We start from the raw sequence: 6,803 nt of genomic DNA on the forward strand, positions 1-6,803 counted from the left end.
GACAGTTACCAAAGGGAAAAGGACTGGGGAGGATGGGTGGGAAGGGAGCGATAAGGGGGAGAAAGGGGCATTAGGAGTAACACACATAATGTGGGGGAGAGGGGGCAGGGAGGGCTGTACAACACAGAGAAGACAAGTAGTGATTCTGTAGCATCTTACTACTCTGATCAACAGTGACTGTAATGGGGTATGTGTTGGGGACTTGATAATGGTAACCATAGTGTTGCTCATATAATTGTACATTAATGATAGAAAAAAACCCAATTAGTTATAAAGTAAGTTTCTTAACAAACAGACAATAACTCAGCCCACCTTGGGAGCAAAGCAGGCAGCTTGAGTGATATGCTCCCACACCAGGAAGCTGCTCTCCTGGGAGGAAATCAGAGTTGTAAAATTCTTGTAAGTAACCAGGAAGACTAATAAGAAATATAGTGTTTCTTCAAAAGTAAACATTTTGGGGCCACTTAGCAAGTGTACATCCCTAGCCCTTTGTCTCTCAACCGCCTATAAAACCCCTAGACAGCGCACCACCCAGAGGCTCTCTTGTCCCCTCCTGGCCTGAGTGAGGAACTCTGTCCTCTTGCCTTTTCTCTAAATAAAAGCCTCTGCCGTACTCTCCTAAAAAAAAAGAATGATACCACTGCGTCTCTCATCATTACCGCAGCCACAGCCATAACACTGGGAATAGCCCCATTCCCCTTCTGAGTTCACAAGCAGCACAAGCAACCGTGCCATCGTCGGGCATGCTACTATGAACCTGACAAAAAATCGCACCCATTTCAGTTCTATGTCAGATTTCACCCACAATTAACATAAACTTGATAAGCACTATAGCAACATTCTCAATTTTAACTGGGGGCTGAGGGGGTCTAAACCAAACGCAATTATGAAAAACTATAGCTTACTCCTCAATTGCCCACATAGGTTGAATAATAATAATCATAACATATAACCCAATTATTGCTATTCTCAACCTCCTAATATATATTATAATGACCCTATCAATATTCATAATGCTACTATACAACTCATTGACATCAACCTTATCTTTGTCTCATCTATCAAATAAGACACCACTAATTGTAATTATGCTCAGAATCCTACTATCTGTTGGAGGCCTTCCACCATTATCCGGACTTTTACCTAAATGAATGATCATTCAAGAACTTACCAAAAACAATGAAATAATGACCAACAATAATAGCAGTGATAGCACTACTAAACTTACATTTTTATATGCGCCTACCTTACTCCACAACACTAACAATATTCCGAATAACCAACAACATAAAAATAAAGTGACAATTTGAAACTACAAAACACAAAAAATTAGCCCCACCCCTAATTATTCTATCCACAGTAATACTTCCACTAATTCCAACCATATCAATTCTAAACTAGAAATTTAGGTTAAACAGAACAAGAGTCTTCAAAGCTCTAAGCAAGTATAAAACACTTAATTTCTGGTCCTACGGACTGTAAGACTCTATCCTACATCACTTGAATGCAAATCAAACTTTTCTTAAGCTAAATCCTCGCTAGACTGAGGGGATACAAAACCATGAAACTTTAGTTAACAGCTAAAACCCTCATCAGCTGGCTTCAATCTGCTTCTCCTGCCATAAAAAAAAAGGTGGGAGAAGTCCTGGCAGAATTGAAGCTGCCTCTCTGAATTTGCAATTCAATTCAGTATGTAAAACACCTCAGACTTGGCAAGAAGAGGACTTTACCTCTATCTTTAGATTTACAGTCTAATACTTATTCAGCCACATTACCCATGTTCCTCAATGGTCAATTATTTTCAACTAATCCCAAAGACACCGGCACATTGTATCTTCTGTTTGGCGCTTGAACGGGAATAGTGGACACCACTCTAAGCCTCCCTATCCGTGCTGAACTGGCGGCCAGCCTGGGACCCTCTTAGGTGATGACCAGATCTGTAATGTAACTGTAACTGTAACTGCACACGCCTATGTAATGATTTTCTTTATGGTGATGCCTATTACAACTGGGGGCTTTGGAAACTGACTAGTGACTTTAATAATTGGTGCCCCGGACATAACATAGCATTTCCATGTATAAATAACATAAGGTTTTGACTCCTCCCTCCCTTTTTTCCTCTTCTGCCGGCATCCCCTCTATACTCGAAACAGGAGCTGGAACCGGTCGAACCGTTTATCTCCCCTTAGCAGGTAATTTAGCACATGCAGGGCCCTCAGTAGATTGAACTATCTTTCCTCTTCACTTAGCAAGTGTCTCATCAATTCTAGGGTCTATTAACTTCATCACAACTATTATTAACATAAACCCTCCCACTATAAGCCAATATCAAACTCCACTATTTGTGTGATCAGTTCTAGTTACAGCCGTACTCCTACTACTGTTTCTACCTGTTCTAGCTGCCGGCATTACAATATTTTTAACAGACCGCAACCTAAATACAACATTTTTTTATCCTGCTGGGGGAAGGGATCCAATTTTATATCAACACTTATTCTGATTTTTTGGTCACCCCGAAGTATATATCTTAATCCTTCCTGACTTTGGAATAATCTCTCATATTGTAGCCTACCACTCAGAGAAAAAAGATCCTTTTGGGCATATGGGCATAGTCTGGGCAATAATGTCAATCGGCTTTCTAGGTTTCATTGTATGAGCACATCATATATTTACAGTAGGCGTAGACGTTAATACATGCCCCTATTTTACATCCACCACTATAATTATTGCAGTTCCAACAGGTGTGAAAGTATTCAGTTGATTAGCAACTCTGCACAGTGGAAATGTAAAATGATCCCCAGCTATATTATGGGCTCTGGGCTTTATTTTCTTGTTTACAGTAGGGGGTTTAATTGGTATTGTACTAGCTAATTCATCATTAGATATTGTTCTTCATGATACTTACTATGTAGTAGCCAGTTTTCACTATGTGCTCTTCATAGGTGCAGTTTTTGCTATTATGGGGGGATTTGTACATTGATTTCCTCTATTTTCAGCATATACCCTCAACCCTACATAAGCAAAGATTCACTTTACAATTACATTTATGGGTGTTAATATAACTTTTTTCCCTCAACATTCTCTTGGACTTGCAGGAATACCACGACATTATTCTGATTACCCAGATGCTTACACAACATGAAATACTGTGTCATCCACAGGATCCTTTATCTCACTAACTGCCATTATACTTATAATTTTTATAATCTGAGAAGCTTTTGCTTCTAAATGAGAAGTGCACATAGTAGAACTAACTAATACTAATCTTGAATGGTTACACGGCTGCCACCCACCTTACCATACATTTGAGGAGCCTGCCTTTGTAAACTTGAGCAAACGAGAAAGGAAGGAATCGAACCCCGCAAAAATGGTTTCAAGCCAGTATCATAACCTCTATGTGTTTCTCAATTATTGAAGTATTAGTAAAATTTACATAACTTTGTCAAAGTTCAATTATAGGTTTAAGTCCTTTATACTTCCATGGCATGCCCCTTTCAACTAGGCTTTCAAGATGCCACATCCCCTATTATGGAGGAGTTACTTCATTTTCACGACTAAACACTGATCATTGTTTTCTTAATTAGTTCTTTAGCCTTATACATTATTTCACTTATATTAACTAAACTCACTCATACAAGAGAAGCCCAAGAAGTAGAAACTATTTGAACTATCCTACCTGCAATTATTCTTATTCTCATTGCCCTGCCCTCATTATGTATTCTTTATATAATGGATGAAATTAACAGCCCTTCACTAACTGTAAAAACAATAGGTCACCAATGGTACTGAAGCTCTGAATACACAGACTAGGAGACTATGAAGATCTAAATTGACATGTATATAATCCCTGCACAAGACTTAAAACCAGGTGAACGACTCCTAGAAGTAGATAATTGACTTGTGCTACCCAGAGAAATAACCATTCAAATACTTATCTCATCAGAAGACACCCTGCACTCCTGAGCAGCCCCATCTGTCTAGGCCTCAAAACAGATGCTCTCCCTGGGCGACTGAGCCAGACAACTCTCATACCAACCCGACCTGGTTTATTTCAGGGGCAGTGCTCAGAAATTTATGGCTCAAATCACAGCTTCATGCCAACTGTCCTCGAATCAGTTCCACTGAAAACATTCGAAAACTGATCTGTATAATTCTGTAAGAGCATTAAGAAGCTAGTAGCATTAACCTTTTAAGTTAAAGATACATACTTTTCCTTAATGACATGCCTCAGACAACACAACATTATTTATCACAATCATACCTATAATCTTAACTCTCTTTATTTTATTTCAATTAGAAGTATCTAAGCATAGAAATTACAATAAAACTGTACAACAAAATCACCACCCCGACAAGAAAAATGAGCAAAAATCTATTTGCCTCTTTTATTACCCCAATAATAGGAAATCCTATTATTACAATTATTATTATATTCCCAACCATCCTCTTCCCAACATCAGAACTAGTCACCAATCATACCCTGTCTATTCAACAATGGTTTCTACAACAAACATCCAAATATAACTATGCACAACCACAAAGGACAAATCTGAACTCTAATATTAATATCACTAATCATTTTTATTGCTTCTACAAACTTATTAGGTCTCTTACCTCATTCATTTACTGCCATAACCCAGTTATCAATAAATCTAGGCATGGCTATCCCCTATGGGCAGCAACAGTTATTACAGGGTTTCGACATAAAAGTATCTAGCCCATTTTTTACCTCAAGGCACACCGACCCCTCTCATCCCTATATTAGTGGTTATCAAGACAATCAGTACATTTACTGAACCTGTTGCACTTGCAGTACAATTAACAGCTAACATTACTGCAGGTCACTTATTAATACACCTGATTGGAAGTGCAACCTTAGCTTTAATATCAATTAGCCTCATTGTGACAACAACTACTTTTATTATTTTAATCTTACAATTCTTGAATTTGCAGTAGCACTTATTCAAGTGTATGTATTCACTCTACTAGTTAGCCTCTACCTGCATGGCAACACATAATGACCCACCAAACCCACTCCTACCACACAGTGAATCCAAGCCCCTGACCTCTAACTGGAGCACTGCCTGCTCTTTTAATGATATCATGTGAGAAAGTACCTTTCAAGGTCATCACACACCAACAGTCCAAAAAGGACTTCAATATGGTATAATCTTATCATCTCCGAAGTATTTTCTGAGCATTTTATCACGCAAATCTAGCTCCAACTCCTGAGCTAGGAGGGTGTTGACCTCCTACAGGCATTAACCCCCTTAATCCCCTAGAAGTTCCGTTACTTAACACATCCGTGCTACTAGCCTCTGGAGGTTCAATGACTTCAGCACATCTAGTCTGACGGAGGGTAACCGGAGTCATATACTCCAAGCCCTATCGATCACAATTCTCCTAGGCATCTACTTCTCCCTTCTAAAAATATCCAAATGCTATGAGGCACCATTTACAATCTCTGATGGAGTATACGGCTCTACATTTTTCATAACAACCGGATTTCGTGGATTACACGTTATTATCGGATCCTCCTTCCTAGCTGCATGCCTTCTACAACAACTCAAATATCACTTTACATCTAACTACCATTTCGGTTTCAAAGCTCCTGCCTGATATTGACACTTCGTAGACATAGTACGATCATTCCTATATGTCTCCACTTATTGATGAGGCTCTTGTTTTCTCAGTACACATAGTGTAGTTGACTTCTAATCAACAACAGGCTCTGGTAAAAACCCAGAAGAAAATAATAAACCTACTACTGGCGATAGCAACTAACACTTTATTAGCATCTTTACTTATATTAGTTGCCTTCTGACTCCCACAACTAAACGCATACTCAGAAAAAGTAACCCTTACAATGTGGATTCGACCCCATAGGGTCAGCATGTCTGCCCTTTTCTATAAAAATTTTCCTCATCGCAATTACATTTCTACTGTTTGACCTGGAAATTGCACTACTTCTTCCAATTCTATGAGCATCACAGACAAACCATCTAGACATGATACTTACAGTAGCCCTATTACTTATTTTGCTATTAGCTACCAGTCTAGCTTATGAATGAACACAAAAGGGCCTTGAATGAACTGAATATGATAGCTACTTTAGCTAAAATGAATGATTTCGACTCATTAGATCATGACTTGCCCATAGCTATCAAGTGTCTTTAGTATTTACTAACATTATATTGCCATTTATTATTTCCCTCATAGGAATACTGATATATCATCACACCTTATATCCTCACTACTATGTCTAGAGGGCATGATATTATCTTTATTTATCATACTCGCTATTACAATCTTAAATACCCATTTCACACTAGCTAGCATAGTACCCAATATTCTGCTCATATTCACAGCATGTGAAGCTGCCTTAGGCCTGTCCTTACTAGTATTAGTATCCAATATATATGGCACAGATTATGCACAAAACTGAAACTTCTCCAACGTTAAAACTAATTATTCCCAGTTATACTAATCTAACATGATTATCAAACAAGAATATGGTATGAATTAACATAACATCTCACAGATTGCTAATTAGCCTTGTATCTTTATCCACCCTAAATCAGCATGACAGCAATAGCCTAAACTTCACTTTTTTCTCTCTGATCCCTTATCAGCACCTCTACTAACATTAACAATAGGACTTCTACCTCTAATACTAATAGCTAGTCAAGCCCATTTATATAACGAGCATTTAGCCTGAAGAAAATTGTCACTATATTAATTACACTTCAAATACTATTGATTATAACATTTACCCCCTCTGAATTTATTATATTTTATATCCT

At 38.1% G+C, this 6,803-nt stretch overlaps 1 pseudogene; it reads left to right on the forward strand.

The window, feature by feature from the left end:
• Positions 1–3,144: 3,144 nt before the first annotated feature.
• Positions 3,145–5,673, forward strand: LOC140845280 (cytochrome c oxidase subunit 3-like; annotated as a pseudogene).
• Positions 5,674–6,803: the final 1,130 nt, after the last annotated feature.

The sequence above is a fragment of the Manis javanica genome, chromosome 12 (assembly GCF_040802235.1).
Source record: "Manis javanica isolate MJ-LG chromosome 12, MJ_LKY, whole genome shotgun sequence".
NCBI classification, from domain to species: Eukaryota; Metazoa; Chordata; class Mammalia; order Pholidota; family Manidae; genus Manis; species Manis javanica.